We start from the raw sequence: 18,046 nt of genomic DNA, 5'->3' as shown, positions 1-18,046 counted from the left end.
TGTGGTGTTGGCGTAAAGACAGACATATAGGCCAATGGAATAGAAAAGAGAGCCCAGAAATAAACCCTCGTATATATGGTCAAATGATTTTCAACAAGGGTGCCAAAACATTCAATGGGAAAAGGGTGGTTTTTTCAACAAACGGTGCTGGGAAAACTGGATATCCACATGCAAAAGAATGACATTGGGCCCTTACTTTACACCACATACAAGAAATAACTCCAAATGGACCAAATACATAATCATAAGACCTAAAACTAAAAAAAATCTTAGAAGAAAACATAGGAAAAATTTTATGACATTTGATTTGGCAATGATTTCTTGGATATGACACCAAAACTCTAGGTAACAAAAGAAAAAGTAGATAAATTGTACAGCATCAGATTTAAAACTTCAGTTCATCTATGGATACAATCAACAGAATGAAAAGGCAACCCATGGAACGGGGGAAAATCATATATCTGATAAGGGGTTAATACCTAGAATAAACAAAGACCTCCTACAACTCAACAACAAAGAAACAAATCCAATTTTAAAAATAGGCAAAGGACTCAAATAGACCTTCCTTTCAAAGAAGCTATACAAATGATCAATAAGAACATGAAAAGATGCTCAATATCACTAATAATTAACAAAATGCAAATCAAAACCACAGTGAAATACCACTTCACACCCAGGAGGATGGCTACTATGGAAAAAAAAACCCAGAAAGTAACAAGTATTGGAACATGTAGAGAAAAGGAATCTTGTGCACTGCTGGTGGGAATGAAAACTGGTGCAGCTACTATGGAAAAGTGTACAAACGTCCAGTACAGAGGTTTAATTTAAAAATTAAAAATTAAATTGCCATATGATCCAGCAATTCCACATGTATGATTCCACTTATATGGGATACCTACAGTAGTCAAATTCATAGAGACAGAAGGTAGAATGGAAGTCATCAGGGGCCAGGGGAGGGAATGGGGAATTGCTGTTTGATGGGCACAGTTTCAGTTTTGCAAGATGAAAAGAGTTCTGCAGATGATGGTGGTGATGGTTGCACAACAATGTGAATGTATTTAATGCCGCTGAACAGCAGACTTAAAACCGGTTAAGATGATAAATTTTATGTTATGTGTATTTTACCAAAATTAAAAATAATTACAAAAAACTAGGCAAGGTTTGAGCATGCACTGGAAATTGGTGAGGAATTTAGCCAAGTGGACACCTGGGGGAAGAGCAGACCTGGCAGAGGGCAACACAGAGGCAACAGCCCTGGTGGGAGAGGGTACTTGGCGTGGTTGAATCATAGCCTCCCCCAGACCTCATGCCCATGGGTGACGTTGCACGTGACCAATAATGTCTTCAAACTTCGTTCCTTGTGAGCAGGACTCAATTTACTGCCTGCGTGTTTAAGCCCCTGCCAGTCAGGTTTTTGGGCATAAGCACCTTGTGAAGGGCTTTCTTCTGGGTAACACATGTGTCTGCAGATGACGTCGTAGACCACAAGCCCCACGAGGCACCCTGGGAACGCTGAGCTGGCCCCAGATTGAGCTGCTTGTTGATAAGCTACATGCTGGAGACAAGAGCACGAGGAGGGGGAGAGAGAATGGCATTTCATGCTCCACAGAGGACTAAGGTCCTCGAGCTATCAGACCCTGGAGGCTTAATGGGTATGTTGATTCACCAGCTTTGGCGATAAATAAACTTCATCATTCCCCGGTCTGCTGATAATTAGCTCTCAGACAAATCAGTGATCAAACTTAAAAAGGTGGTCTGTGAACCACTAATCTCACAGAAGAACAATTGCACGAAAGTTTACTGTAGCCATATGAAGGGAATTTTTATGAACCTTTTAAATCTGCTGATATACTTGGGGAGTGAGTGCATCAGTGGTGCATTTAAAAGTCTATGTGGAAGTAAACATTTTACTGCATGTTTGGGAAGAAGGGAAAAGTTAGCCAAGATTCATATTTTTCTAGGGCAAACGAGGTCATGCACTGGTTTGCAGCTGGTTTTCCCTTCCACCAGGTCTGTAAAGATTCAAGAAGGCCCCAAGCACTGCTGCTCTGTTACTCCTAGAGATTTATAGGGTTTTAATTAAATGCAATAGTAAACATTCTACCCAAGATGACCACGAGGCAACAGCTGGAAGATGGCATCGTGGCCCCACCAGCCAAGACAACAGTGCCCACCCACGTCCTCCCACGGCCTGAGGATGGGGACCCAGGAGCTGGGGCAGACATGTCCAGGACCAGACTGGGCCTTCACCCCTGACCTGGGCCCAGGGGAGGACAAAAGAGAGGCCCCTTCTTCTCCTCCTGCTCCCCAGGCCCTTCTGGAGCTCACAGCAGGGGTGTGATGGAGGAGTGCCCCAGTGGCCCTGGGTTGCTCAGCAGGAAGGGGCGGTTGTTCAAGGGCACGTTTGCCACTGTGGCTTCTGAGCCTCCAGTGCCCTTCCTCTCAGGTCCCCAGTTTTCTTCGAGACTTCTCTTTCCCTCGAGTGTCCTGCCATCTCCCAGCCAAGAGGTGACCCATTGTCCAGGTTCGCCAACCAGGCTGCTTAACCCAGGCCCTGAGTCTTGAGGGAGGTGATGCAGGCAGGGAGCCCTTAGCTCCAGCTCTGGTGCCCGGATTTGCAGAAGCTGCTACACGATGCCGACGTCTTGGGCCACCTGACTCCGCTCCTTTTCTGAGCCTTGTTTTCCAGCTTTCCCATCCTCTCTAGAGCTGTCTGGGAGGCTTCCAGTAAATTCCTGATGTGCTGATAATCACTAGAGTTAGTTTCACGTGCCTGTTAGCAAGGAATCCTGATGGGTACAGATGGGTATTGTCCCAGGGCACGCTACTAAGCCTAACCAAAAAAGTGCACCTTACATCTCTGTGCAAACACTCACTTTGCCTTCAGAGACCCTACCTTAGCAGGACCAGTGTGCCTCTCTAGGGGTTCAAATGGAGGCCCCAGTGGCTATGAGTTCATTAGTTGAACAACCAGCAGTAAGCCTTGGAATTCATAGTCTTCATGGAGACAGGGCTAGACTCACTCTCTCCAGCACCCTTTCCTAAGCAGGATTCTTAGGCTGTAAGGGTCAGGAGCCGTCACACACCAGGATGCCACAATGTAGAATCCTGAGTTTACTTTTTTTATGAGGGTAAAATGTACATAGTGCAACATGTACCATTTTAACCATTTTTAAGGGCCCAGGTCAGGGGCATTAAATACATTCATTGTTGTTCAACCATCACCACCACCCACCTCCAGAATATTTTCATCTTCCCACACTAAATCTCTGTACCCATTAAAGAGTAACTCCCCATCCCCCTCTCCCCCAGCTTCTGGAAACCACCATTCGACTTTCCATCTCTATAAATTTGACAACTCTAGGTATCTCATATAAATGGAATCATACAGTACTTGTCTTTTTGTGACTGGCTTATTTCTCTTAGCATAGGTTCAACCATGTTGTAGCTTGTGTCAGAATTTCCTTGCCTCTTAAGGCTGAATAATATTCCATTGTAAATCTATACCACATTTTGTTTATCCATTCATCCACTGATGGACACTTGGGTTGCTTCCACCTTTTGGCTATTGTGAATAATGCTGCCATGAACACAGGTGTACAAATATCCGTTCAAGTCCCTGCTTTCAAATCTTTTGGCTGAATTTACTTTTGAAGACTGCCAAATGTAGGTTGCATGGCCTTGTCTTTTTATACAGGTGATTTACATGAATAATGTCTTTCTGAGCGCTTGCTAGGTGCAGGATGCTGTGCCAGATTCAAGAGACACAAAGATGGATAAGCTGAGGGCCTTCTCCAGCACCCACCAGGAAGACAAGAGGCTCCAGGCCAGAAATACCAGGAATAACAACTATGTCACTCCCACGAGGTGCAGACAGGAGTGCCAATAACTCTTCCAGGAGGCCCAGGAGGGGAAGGCCAGTGAGGGTTGGTGGGGCACTGGGAATGGGCCATCAAGGGTACTAGCACACGGAGTAGCATCAGGGACCACCATGGCTGGGCCTACCCATCTTGTGGTCAGAGCCTGTTGGTATCTCGTTAAAAAAGGCCCAAGGAAATTCCCTGGTGGTCCAGTCTTTAGGACTCAGCGCTCCTACTGCCAGGGCCCCAGGTTCAATCCCTGGTTGGGGATCTAATATCCCACAAGCCACGCAGCACAGCCAAAAAAAAAAAAAACAGAAAAGTCCAAGACAGGTCTTTCAAAGACTCATCCCTTGGGATGGCAAATAAAAGCCCTGTCCCACACTCACACAGCAAGGACTTCACACGAATTCTCAAGGGATGGCAGTGAACCTCTCAGTGCATGTGATATTGGGTAAGTTACTTATTTCAGGATAAGCTTCCTGAGCCCCTGTTACTTCAGTTGAAAACTCATCAAGGGCTTCTCTGGTGGCACAGTGGTTAAGAATCCGCCTGCCAATGCAGAGGACACGGGTTCGAGCCCTGGTCCGGGAATATCCCACATGCCGCGGAGCAACTAAACCTGTGCGCCACAACTACTGAGCCTACACTCTAGAGCCCGCGAGCCACAACTACTGAAGCCCGCGCACCTAGATCCCGTGCTCCGCAGCAAGAGAAGCCACCGCAATGAGAAGCCCGCGCACCGCAACAAAGAGTAGCCCCAGCTCGCCGCAACTAGAGAAAGCCCATGTGCAGCAACGAAGACCCAACGCAGCCAAAAATAATAAATAAATTAAATAAATAAATTTATTTAAAAAAAAAGAAAACTCATCGAGTTGTTGTCAGAACTAAATGGGATAATCCACGTAGATCCTGGGCTCAGTCCCTGACCATAGGAACGCCCCCACAGTGTTGACTGTTTCTCCCCAGCCCGTGAGATTCACCTGAAAAGGAATCCTCATCACTGCATCTCCACGACCTAGCATAGTGCCTGGCGCTTAGTAGGTGTATAGTAAATTTTTTTTTTTTTTATTCTCTAATCTTCAACTTTTAAGCCACAAAGAAAAACAAGACGGGCATAAGTGAATGGGTAGCACAGTGAATACTGTCTCTCGGTAAAAGTCACCCTCCTGGCACACCTCCCTAGCGCTGGAGCTGGAGGCCTGCAAATTGCACTTTCCACACTCCTGTGCTGGCTGGCCCACTTCGGACTAGGCTCTGCGATCTGGAAGCTCTAGAAGAAAAGTAGCAGGCATGAGGGAGGGAGGAGCCATTGCCCCAGCTTTGGAGGCCCCTCCAGCAGAAGTAGCAGCCCCAGTAGTGGAGGAGGGCCAGCAGGGAAGTGGACACCAGCCAAGGCAGTAAAAGTGGCGGCGGCAGAGACCCAGAAAGTACAGGCCTGGCTTCCTCATCAAGCCGCTCGTTTGCAACTGCAGCCGCGCGCAGGAGGGGTTTACTGATTAGACTACAACCGATGCAGTCAACCGATTCTGGAAGCAAGAGTCTAGGGGCCCTTCTCCCGGGGCCCCTCTGGATGTGGTGCCTCCTCTCCATCATCTGCCCAGCAAAGGTGGTTACAAGGAAGCCCCACCTGAGACACCGGCCACTTCATACAGTTGCGCTGGGTGTTCAGTGCACAAAGGTGCCCTGCTAAGGGCACTCATGCAGCTGCGCTCTGCGCGCCAGGCCCTGTGTCCAGTGGTGCTGTGCTCACCTGCAGGAGGCCTTTTTTTTTCTTAAAGATTGCACAATTTTATTAATTAATTAATTAATTTATCTTTGGCCGTGTTGGGTCTTCGTTTCTGTGCGAGGGCTTTCTCTAGTTGCGGCAAGCGGGGGCCACTCTTCATCCCGGTGCGGGGGCCTCTCACTATCGCGGCCTCTCTTGCTGCAGAGCACAGGCTCCAGACGCGCAGGTTCAGTAGTTGTGGCTCACGGGCCCAGTTGCTCCGCGGCATGTGGGATCTTCCCAGACCAGGGCTCGAACCCGTGTCCCCTGCATTGGCAGGCAGACTCTCAACCACTGCGCCACCAGGGAAGCCCAGGAGGCCTTTTTTGAACTTATACATAGGCTGGTGATGATCTCGCTGAGATGCTTCCGGGCCCAAGCGGGTCTGGTGGGGCAGGCTCTTTCCCCAAAACCCCAAAGGCCCTAACCTCCTGTCAGGTAGTCCCCAGGGCTGTTTTCTGGGCTGCCTGGAGCATTTCAGAGGAGAAGAGTTTCAGTTAGGATTGATGGGCATTTCCACTCAAGTGGAGGCCAGGCCAGAAGAGAACAGACTCAGGACTCAGCAGAGCTTCTGAAGCTGCCTGGAACTTGGCCTTACATCACTCAACCCATCCCCAGGCCTCCTTTCCATTTTGTATGACTCTGAGCTGGGTGCAGAGAGAAAACAAGAAGTGACAGCTGCTCTCGTGGGACTCCTGGACATTGGGACCCCAGCAAGGCACAAATCTCTCTCCATGCCTTCTCCCACGACGTGACGCACCCAGAAGGCTGCTCCAAGCTCTCCCCAAACCACGTGCTCCCCAGGCCAGGCCTTGATGCTACCAGCTCTTCCCAGGCATCTGTGCCAACACGACATGTCTGAAGGGTTTCAGGTACTCTGATGAATGCAATAAAATGAAGCGAGCCCCCCTCTCAGCCCCCTAACCCTTGTAGAGTTTACCACTTCTTTTCCTGTTGTTCAGAAAAAAACATGGGGGCCGGGAGACCATACCACCCACCAAGTTCACTGGAACCGAGGCATCCTATTCCTGCGGGAGAGTGAGTGCACGTATATGCTTGAAACCCTCCAACAATCCCTCGCCATATGTGTCGATTTAAATGGAAACCTAACGGCAGAGGATTCTGACGACAGTCTGTCACTGACAGCACTACTTCCTCCAGTTAATTTATGTCTTCCGTAATCAAGCTGATGCTTTTTAAAAGGCTCCACCTGTGATGGCACTTTTTTGCCCATACGTTCACATTCAAAGGTCTCCAGCCTGGGCGCTAATAGTCATTTGAAGACACTGCACTCTGCTAGTACTTTATCTTCCTCGCTCTTTACCTGTATTAATTAATTAGTGCTATAAATACAACCAGCACATGACTCTTCTAGAGCTAATCAGTCACTGACTCAGCTCAGGACCTGGAGGGAAATTAGGAAAATTGAATCTTTCAAAAGTTGGACCCATACAAGGCAACTTAGTCGATTCTGGCCTGAGGGTCAGTGGGGACTGACTGATTTAGGCTCCAACTGGGTAGAAAAGCAATTTCCTTAACAGCAAGCCAGCAACCCCGGTTAAGGTGATACTGACTTGTTCCAAATAAAACACAGATGATGTTTTCTTGCAGGTTGAGTGTACTGGCATTATTTGAGGGCCTACTATATGCCTCGTGCTGGGCTATATGGTAGGTGTCGGGGGACAGGCTTAGGCCTGTCCTATGAAATTGTTTTGGTGGTTTCAGCAAAGCCAGAATACAGTCCAGGGTCAGAAACATCAACCCCCAAAATCAAGCAAAGGAAATCAGGGCACTTGGAGTTGATGTAAAATAATATAAATTCACCAAGTCATTCAGAAAAATAGTCATTGAACATCTACTATGTGTTGCATGTGAGATACTAGGAATAAGACTCGGTCTCCACTCGAGGGGCTGACAGCCACTGAGACATGAAAACCACAGAAAACCCAGGAATCCACGATACCCAGAATCGAGGGGAGTGGAGGGGTACAACACAGGATATTCTAAACTGCCCAACCCACCTGGTCATTGGTTTGTCTAGGAAAAAGACTGAAGGAGGAAAGTTCTGTTGATTCAACCATGGGCCTTGGGGACTATTCTTACTGCTGGTCCACAACTACCTCTATTGAGTCTGGACCTTACCTCTGAGTTTCTGGGTCCAAATTTGCTTCTGATTCCGTGTTTGGCCCACTGGATCCTGTACACCAACCCTTGACCTCACACTGCAGGCCTCTGCCCTGAGTCTGGTCTCCATCTGGGTCGTGGGTAGATAGGGCACCCTGAACCCCTATGGCCGACCCAAGAGCATCATTTCTCCAGCTCAGTTCTCTTCCATTAACTGCAAAATAAAGAACTCATCCCACCCAGGGTCTTTCCCTGGGCCAGGAGCCACCGGCTGGTATTTATATCGGTGAGTCGAAGCATCACTTTGATCTCCTCTGATTTGCTTTTGGTTTTGCCCACCTTGACAATTAAATCCAGCAATGCTGTTACACACAGGCTCCGGGCTGGGTGCTGGGGGATCAGGGATGCAAGAGCCTGAGACATGAGCCTGACAAAGGAGACAGGCTGCCTGGGGCTCTGACTGGAAGCCCAGACCTTGGGGAGATGCCTGGGTACATAGCAGTGTCAAGTGCACAAGAAGTCCTGAAAGTAGAGAGTGGGAGAGATGGACTCGGCCTGCTTCTTCGTGTGGGGAGTGGAGAAAGCAGGCAGGAGGTCAGGAGGCATTTTGGAAGAGGGCCCCTCCCAGGAGGGAGGATTTAGCAGCAACAGGGGAGAAAAGCATCACGGGACAAGGGAAGCCCATGGGCAAGGACAGGAATGCACGGGGCATGAGCAGACTGCCTCCCAGGCCGTCAGGCATCTTCTGACAGTAGTGAAAGCAGAGACAGTTTCCCCTCAGAGCCAGCCTGTAGGGAAATGATCTGCTTGTGTCTCCCGTGCTTTCCCACCCCCTCTTGCAACCCCATGGTCCAGCTCTATTCTGAGGCAGTCCCTCTGCACAGAAAGAGGTGATTTTTCTCCTCGTTTCCTTGCAGCAACAAACCACCCCCAGATATTTTGCTTCTGCTCCTCACTGAAGGGTCCAAAATGTCCAAACAGAGATGCTTTGCCTGCCCACGTAGAAAAGGGAAAGTCCTACAATTGGGCAAAGTCATTCTGAGCGGCTACAGGTTGAAGTCTGTGAAACTGGCAAAGAAAAGTACCAATTCCCATTTTCTTAAGATTTTTCACTCAACCCTAACAATGAACCCTCAGGCTGGAGGGGGCCTGGAACACCATCGGGAGCCCATGAGAGGCTCATACTGAGGCTGTCCAGGGACAGATGCCACCACGTGCCAATGGACACTTGCTCATATTTTACCTGCCTGGTGAAAGCCACAGTTTTGCTGGTGCCCAGCCAAGGCCACCTCCGCTTTCAGGAAGGTGACAGATCTTCTGTCAAGGATCTTCCGGAACACCAAGTCACTGCCTGGTGCAGGCGTGGAACCCTACATCCACCAACAGATGGAAATCCTTCTACCTCCTAGCCACTTCCTCGCCTGGCTAAAAAGTCTTTTGTGCCTCCCAAGGGTGCCTCTCAAAGCCACCTACTCCTTCCATCGGTGCCCTTCTCTGAACTTCCAAAGGCAGAGGGGCTTCCCCCAAGATCACCCATGAACTAGCATGAAACTCAGCTCCCCAAATAAATGAATGAGTGAATGAATGAATTAATCATTACACTATACCTCAACCTGCCCTCTCAGAACAGAAGACCTAGAAGAATAATAGACATACAAGATTTAAGCGCAGGATCCTGTACCACTTTAGTAGCATTCAGATCTTCCAACTAAGGAAAGCTAATGATCTGCACCCACTCTTGCGTGAAACAGCAACATTCAAAAAGGAGTGAGCAACATCCAAAAATGTGTAAGCAGAGGCGCAGGGACTATCTGTTCTGTGCCAGAGATATTCTAGCCTTGCGCTACTACCAGTGTGGTCCACGGACCAGCTGCATCAGCATCACCTGGGAGTGGTTAGGAATGCAGAACCTTGCTAGAAACACCTACCCCAGATCTACTGAACCAGACACTGTACTTTAGCAAGATCCCAGGTGATCCGTGTGCACGTTAAAGTTTGAGAAGTGGCTCTTCCCATCACCGGCTGCATATTAGAATCACCTGGGCAAGTTTCAATACCAATGCAATAGTATACTATAGTATACTATTGCATTGCAACAGACATTGTTGCAATGTTGCATTGCAACATATTGCAACAGATTTCCATCTGTTGGTGGATGTAGGGTTCCACGCCTGCCCCCAGGTCCATCTACAAGCAAGCGAATCAGAATCTCTGAGGGTGGGGCCCAGTTACTTGTATTTTTTTTAATTTATTCAAGGGATTCTAATGTGGCCTGAGTGAGAACCGCTGCCCTAGAAGATTCCTGCACTTCATATCCGGCTGGACTTGAGATATTTTCTTTCTCTTCCCTATTGTTATTTTTTTAACAGGTAATATATTTACACAGCTTTTTAAAAATCAACAAATACAAACTAGTTATACAGTGAAGACCAAGTCTTCTTCCATCCCTAATCTTCAGTATCCCAATTTCCCCCTCCAAATGCAACCACTGCTACCAGATTTTTATGTCCTTTCAGAGCTTTTCTGTGCCTGGCCAAACACGCCCGTGTATATACACCCTTCTTCTTTATATACACAGTGGTGTCAAACTACACATACTGTCCTGCATCTTGCTCTTTTCACTTAGTATATCTTAGAGATTGTTCCATAGCAGTAAACATAATTCTGTCTCATTGTTTTTAACAGCGACGTAGTATTCTATTGCATGAATGCAACAATTTATTAATGTCTCCAATTGATGGACATCCAGGTTGTTTCTAATTTTTTGCTAATACAAACCATCTGCAGTGAACAATACATAAAATAACACCCACTGCAGTCACTCCTTCCCTCTTTTTCTAACATTATTTTTTTTCATAGCACATGTCAGCATCCCCTCAGGGTGACCATATCATTCATCATGCAGACCGGGTCACTTCCGAGAGCAGGAGCGGGTGCTATTGACAGTTATAATGAGGACGTAAATGTGACCATCCCAGGCAACTGGGATGCATGGTCTTCCTACCTGACTTACTACATATGCGTTACTTGCGTGCTTTGTTTATCATCTGCCTAGAATATAAGCTCCTGGAGGGTAAAAGCTAGTCTGTTTTGTTCACTGCTGTTTCTCCACTGCCTAGAACAGGACCTGGAATGCAGCAAGAGCTCATTAAATATGTGGAGAATGAATAAATGAATAATAATAAATAAATATTTTGAATAGTCATCATTGGCACATGTGTGAGTATATCTTTAGAATAAATTCCTAGAAGATGAGTAACTGCGTCAAAGGGTATGTGCATCTTATAATTGGGTGGATGTGACTGTCGTGTACTCCATGGAGTAGGTACTAATTAACACTCCCACCAACACTGACAGTGGAACCACTCTGCCCCTCTTGATCCTCATGGCAGCATCTGGGTGCGCATGTGTGTGCACAAATACACGTGCACGTGCACATCTGTATACTCAATATCCCCCCCATACAGAGACCCGCTGCTACAGCACAGCCATGGCCATGGCCAAGCACAGAACATTCTGACTTCCCAAAGGCACACGTTTTGGTGCAGAAGTAGATGAGGAAGAGGCCCTCCTCACATCAGCTGACAAGGGTGTGTGGTGCATCCTCTCTTCTCCCCGCTACTCCCCAGACAGGATCAACATTTGCAAATTACCTTCCAGACCCCTGACTATCAGACACAGCATGACAGCACCTAGCTCAGGCCTGGCTCAATAAATGTTTAATTAATTAATTAATCAATAAGCCAAATCAAAGATTAGGTTGATTATCTAGATCTTTTTATCTAGACAACGCTAGGCAACTGGTTAATTGCTTTTTCTTCTTTTTTTTTTTCAAGCTTTATCCTGAAATGACAATATGTTTTGGAATTACGTAGATACAGCCTCAGAGGTCAAAAACCTGAGCAGACTGCTGCAGAAGCAATAGTCATTATCCTAGAAGTCAGTGTCTTAATGTTACCCTAGTGCTGAGGTATAGAATACCCTGGCTTATGATAGGATAGCTAAAATCCGCAAATATCGTTCCGCGAAAATAAAAAGCCAAACTCAGAAAACCGACTTCAGCACTATTTTCCCCACTGTGGATGTCCACACATGTGCTGATCATAAAGACAAAGGAATGTGTTATTGCATAACAGTCTTAACTGTGCCTCTCCCTGCGGGATTCCGTCAGGATCTCGGCATGGCGTAGCGCTGTAAGAAAATAGCATGGGTAAAGTGTAGGAAAGTGAAAACCTGGTAATCACGTAACCACAATGAGGAGAAATGCTATGTGGTTCCTGTGTTTAATAAGCTTCCCATGGATTGTGGAGATTTCTAGGAAACCCCATCCAGTAGTCTCATGGAGCCCCACGTTAGGTTCCATAAGTGTCTTCATATATTCAATTAAGAGTTCTAAATTATCTGCCTTAGTTTCACTTATAGATCACAAGATGCTGAGATTTTTGCGCTGTTTATTTTTAGCTATAAATATTAGACTAGGCCTTTCTGGCTATTAATCTCAGTGGAATTGTGTTCTGGGTGGATTTGGGGCAAAATAAAGTAATGGTGTCCCGAGGCCCTTATCTGCCCATGGCCACAACCAGGCACCCAGGGCAGAAACATCCAGAACCTGCCACTTCTCTGTCACCGGCAGCAGCTTGGCCCAAACAGGCCCAGGACCTCAGGAAGGGGCAGAACTCAGAGCAGGAAATCCTAGCGGGTTCGATTCAACTGGAAATTTCGGATCACTCCCAGGAGCTGAAAAAAATAATTCACAAAAGCATCTTCCCCTTACTTTCTAAAGATTTGCCTTTGATTTTTTAAAAAGCTCTTTTGGGTTGAGTTAGAGCACTCACTCACACATTCGTCTGGGAGCGGTGATCTGGCAGCAGCCCATGCCTCAGAGACTGCCAGGAGGACTCCAGTGGCTGGTTGAGGCCTCGGATTCCTCGCAGTCTGAGCCTGAGCGCAGAGACGCGTGATCCCGACCATAAGCGCTGCCTTCACAGGCTGTCGGGGAGTGTGAACCTGGGACAGCAGAGCTGGCTGGCAGCCCTGCAGTGGCCACTTCCTCCTCCACCCACAGTGAGTCGATAGCTGTGGCTTCAGAACTTCCCTCTTTTCAACGCTGTTAACACACGTGCAGCCACACACTGTATACATGTTAAGTCCATAAAGACACATGTCAATGCACACTTCTGTCACATGTTGATCTTCATGGTCAACTCAACATCTTTAAATGATGCAACTCACCATTCAGGAGTGGCAACCCGGGCCTGGCTAAAGACTGATGTCCACTGGCTCTCAAGGGGTCCAAGGTCCAATCAAGGTCTACCAAGGCTTCAGGGACTGTGGTCTGGGGACCTGGCAACCATGCAGGGACATTTGTGCCTTCTTCAAGCCTGAATCACCTGTGAGGGGACGTGCATCCAGGGTCTGAATGCTAGACTATGTATCAGAAAGCACGGAAGTGGTGTCCAGAGGGGCAGCACCTTGAGGTGTGGACCCCAGAGCAGGCACTGCTCCTCCTGGGGGACCCACATTTTCTTCCACAACTCATCTTCCAGCAAGTGCCATGGTACGACCTCTTAACAGATGGCAGCTCTGAACAACTCGGTTCCAAGTTGCCTGTGTCTGTCTGTTTTTAAAAGAAGAGGAAGAGCTTTCTTTCCTGGGGGCTCTCACTATGAGCCATGTGGGTCCTTAGCAGCAGGCAGGCTTGGGTTCAGTCTCTGGCTCCGCCGTCAATGGCTGGGTGACCTCCAGCCAGTATCAGAACCCCTCAGACCTTTGCTTTGTTAATCTTTAAAATGGGGATGATAGCATCCACACCCTGGGGTTCATTGTGGAGGATTAAAGATAAGATATATAAAACACTTTGCACCCAATAGGAGTGTGGCATGTAGAGGGGGAGGCGGGGGCCATGGTCACCCCCTGTGTAGGAAAACTCAATCTACATGTGGTCTTTCCTCTGCTGCAGGGTAAACTTCCCCAGACCCTCCAGGAAACAGAGATCAGATCATTGTGCTTCTATATAAAGGAGCATAGCTTTGGGATTGACCACAGGAAAGAAGAGTCGAGGATGCTTGGAGTGGGAATGGGTGACAGAGTGGTATGTGGGCAGGAAGCAGAGGCCTGGCTTAAGGGAAAAGGGAGGAAAACCTTGTGCTAAGCGGGCCCTCCCACACCCCTGATAGAAGAGAGAGGAATTGCTGGGTGACACCGGAGGGATGATACTGAGACACCTAGGAGCCTCACCAGGCAGAGTCCCCACCAGCAGGTCCCCACCCCACGATCTTCATGCCCAAATGATGTGTCTTCAGTAGTAGACACCTCCACCCCCCCCACACACACACAGTCACCAAGAGCGTGGGGACCAGCAAGTCACCAGCCAGCTCCCCCTAAAGAACAACTCCCTGCAGTATCTTCTAAGACTACTGTAAAACCAAAGGAGACCCTTGGGCACCTAGCAGGGTCATGGGGAGGAGCCCCACCCACGCGTGGGTATGAAGAGAGAGGACTTTGGCATACCAACGGGGGGGGGGGGCAGTCACACCTTGTCACAAAGGCAGTGGAGAATGTGGTCCATCATTATCATCGTTCTGGTCCAGGAGGTCAGATACACAACAGGGAAGCTGCCAATAAGCTTCCCTGAGCAGAAAAGAGAGATTGAAAGAGGCCCCTGGGAAGCCAGCTTAAGAGTCTCCACGATGTGATAGGAATATAGGACAAGAGGGAAATGTTTCATTTCAGATTTTCTCCTGGAGAAAAACTTGATCTGTTTAGAGGAAATACTTTGATAAGCTGCCTGTGGTTTGGGGGTAAAACTCCAGGAGCATGCTCAGGTAATAAAGATGGCAAGCACACTGCCCTCTAAAGTGTATCCTGTCAACTGGAGAATGCTTTGTTGCATTGGATTTGGGTTTGTGAGTTTGAGGGTAGGACTGAGGAAAGATCTGAGCAGTCTGGCATAGAGAGGAGAGAAATTTTGGATCCTGATATGATGAAGAGCCAGGTGCTGGGCACTGCACATAGGACAATTGGGAATGACCGACAGTGGTCATTGGTAACCAGAACTTTCTACTGAGGATGCTAGAAGGTCATCGTGCTATGACTCTCTCTGCCATCCCAGTGCTCATGAGTGCCTTTGGGGGTAAGGACTTGTGGAGTGCAAGGGCCATGTCCAAGTCGACATGTGAGCAAAACACAAGCCCAGGGATGAGGTAGAGCTAGCATCAGGGCTGCAGAGAGAACACAGGGTAGGAGACAGAGGCTTGTGTGCAGGTACAGCTCTGTAGCTAATGATTTTTGAGACCCTAGAAAAGCTCCTTCACCCTCTGGGCTTTATTTACTCAACCCTAAAATGGGCTCATGGCCTTCCAGCCCTAACATTCTATGACTGAGATTTTAGTTCAACCCTCTCCACAACACACCGGGGGATGGTGGTGGCTATTAGCAGAGCATTTGTGCATTTATATGGAATGTGTTTGCTCCCACCATGACATAATGAATTTTCTCACAAATTACATGTGCAAAGAACTGCTCAGATTGAACTGTAAGATCACTTCAGATGCACTATTGATTTTCATAATTTTCATTTTCTCCATCCCTGAGTTCCCTGCAACCATCTCCCCATTTGATTTTACCCAGCAGAAAAATCTCTGCCTCCTCTTTCTAATAATCAGTTCATAAAACCTCAGAACTTGGGAGTCTGAGGAAATAGGCTGCTTTGGATAGAATGTTTATCCTTCCAGAGGGATGACGGTTTCTGACCTCCTAGGGCCAGCAGGAATTTCTCTGGCTAGAGCAGTAGGTATCCTTCAGTGGCAATGTGAAGGGCCAGTCATGTATACATATCTACTCTTCTTATAAAATTTTTTTTAAAAAGCAACTTATATTATGAAAAATTATCCTGCTAAAGCACAAGTGCTTTTTTGCCCCTACCGTGGCTGTCCACCTGGGAGTGCTGGGCAGCCCTTCTCCATGGAAGCTCTTCCAGTGCCCACTTTCCCACCCTTTTCACCTTGTTTCCTTGCAGTGACTGGGCTGTGCAGCTTCTAGGCAGCACCAGTTCCCCAGAAGGGCAAGCAAGCTGGTTTTCCAGCAAAGGGGGCCTCTCCTGACTTTGCAAGGGCCGTCCAAGGGACTAAGATCCCTCGAGTGTGTTTTTCAGCATTTCCCCTCTGATTCATTGTCATCCTAGGACAGATTAGTTCTGCATACAAACACTGGGATATTAACATTGGACACTGCTCTGTTTCTGATATTGAGGAACAGTCACAGATGGCTTTGCATGAAATGACTTCAATGACAGAGCAACAAGATGCACAACTCCAAGGCTATTTTTTGTAAAGAATAAAAAGTAAAACTGGGGACTTCCCTGGTGGCACAGTGGTTAAGAATCCGCCTGCCAATGCAGGGGACACGGGTTCGATCCCTGGTCTGGGAAGATCCCACATGTCACGGAGCAACTAAGCCCAGGCACCACAACTACTGAGCCCATGCTCTAGAGCCCATGAGCCACAACTACTGAGCCCACGCGCCACAACTACTGAAGCCCGTGAGCCCTAGAGCCCGCATGCTGTAACTACTGAAGCTCATGCACCTAGAGCTCGTGCTCCGCAACAAGAGAAGCCACCACAATGAGAAGCCGGTGCACTGCAACAAAGAGTAGCCCCCACTTGCCACAACTAGAGAAAGTCTGCACGTAGCAACGAAGACCCAACACAGCCGGTGGGGACAAAGTAAAACTGGAAGGACTGGCTCAGCTAAAAACTTACAGGAGAGTGGGATATAAATCAACAGGCCATTGTGGAGAAAAAGACCACAAAGAAAGAGAACTCAAGGCCTTAATGTGTTGGCCTTGGGGACTGGAGATGACTCATTCATTCATTGGGTGTACAAAGGCTCAGGCACTGTCCTAGGTGCTGAATTTCTACACAGCCAAGAACATCAACAAGGTCCCTGCTCTCCTGGCACTTACATTCTAGTAAAGGAAGACCAACAATTAAGTTGTAAATATATCGTAGACAAGATGACTCAGAAAACTGTAAATGCTGTGAAGAAAACAAAACAGGATGGAGTGATTGAGAGACCTGACAAGTCAAAAAGGCCTCTAGTGTAGCCTGAGTGGTTAGCGAAGTTCTCTCTGCAGAGGTGACATTTAATAAGAGACCTGCAGGCTGAGATCAAGCTAGCCATGCAAAGATCAGAAAAAGAACATTCTGAGCATCCATAACAGCCTGTGAAAAGGTCCATCAGTGACTTTGGGGCAGAAAGGAGGTCTGCATGGCTAAAGCACAGGGGGAGAAAGGTACCAGACAAAATTGGTAAGAGGAAGGAGCCTTGACAAGAAATTTGGGTTTTATTCTAAGGGCATCAGGAAACCCTGAGGGATTTTAAGCAGAGCAGTGATAGGAACTGACTTTTGCTTTTTAAAGATGACTCTGGCCACTGTCCGGAAAGTGGATTCCAGGGGGCAGGTGTGGCAGCTGGGAGACTAAAGAGGAAGTTCTCACAGACGCTAGGTAAGTGATGATGGTGACCTGGAATGATGGCAGTAGAGGTGGAAAGAAGTAGCTGGACTTGGGATTTTTTTAAGATTGAGCCAACAAGACTTGTTAATGGGTTACGTGGGAGGCATAGAAACAAAGAAATTCAGGGTGACTTCTGGAGTTTTTTGGCTTAAACAACTCTTTGATGGAAATGAGTTATCAGTGCATCAGGAGTAATGATAAACCCTGTCCCATCATTCTTTGGAGAGAGGCAAGGGGTTTTTGTTTGTTTGTTTGTTTGTTTTTGTTGTTTTTGGAGTTTAGGAGCCAACTCATAAGAAATATAAGTGCCAGTAGCACTCAACTCTGCAAATGTTTTAGCTTTTGTTTGCACATGATGATTTTTCCGCTACTTTTTCAGAAAAACAAATGCTGAGCAGAGGTTAGGAACAAATCTTGGCATAAATGTAAACATCCACTCTGTGGAGACTCAACCAAAGGCAGGTCCTTTCTCTGTCAGATATGTGTTTGTTTCTAATGTGCAAAGGGCAGGAGAGGCCTTAACTCAACTGTTTGGTGGGGGATCCAGACTTTATACTTATGCCAGTGCATCTTAAAGCCAACTTCACAGAGTGTCTTTGTTGAGGATTCTAGTGTATTTGGTGGAAGTGTGTGAGCAAAAATAAACTGAGGGTTCAGAGGAGGAATGAGATTTTAGAAGAGGCAAAATATCTAAGAAGAGAAACTGCCAACAGATTCGAGGGGATCGATTGGCTGCCCAGTAGCAAATATCACTTCTGTGATTCCTGTGAAGGAATCAC

General features: G+C 47.4%; 1 long non-coding RNA gene across 6 annotated transcripts in view; it reads right to left on the bottom strand.

The window, feature by feature from the left end:
- The window catches only part of LOC309649056, a 92,396-nt gene that overhangs the window by 52,591 nt on the left and 21,759 nt on the right, over nt 1-18,046 (bottom strand). Inside the window, exons 3-4 of one of the 6 annotated variants that reach the window (XR_014256936.1) lie at nt 12,592-13,142; nt 9,828-12,489 (exon numbers count right to left, since the gene is read on the bottom strand). The exons of 4 other annotated variants lie outside the window; for them this stretch is intronic. This is a non-coding gene — a long non-coding RNA (uncharacterized lncRNA). One more of the 6 variants, XR_014256937.1, reaches the window with a different exon arrangement.

This window comes from Balaenoptera physalus, assembly GCF_965194825.1.
Source record: "Balaenoptera physalus genome assembly, chromosome: 19".
NCBI classification, from domain to species: domain Eukaryota; kingdom Metazoa; phylum Chordata; class Mammalia; order Artiodactyla; family Balaenopteridae; genus Balaenoptera; species Balaenoptera physalus.
Note: the sequence above shows the minus strand (reverse complement) of the source record. Positions and strands in the feature narration are given on the sequence as shown.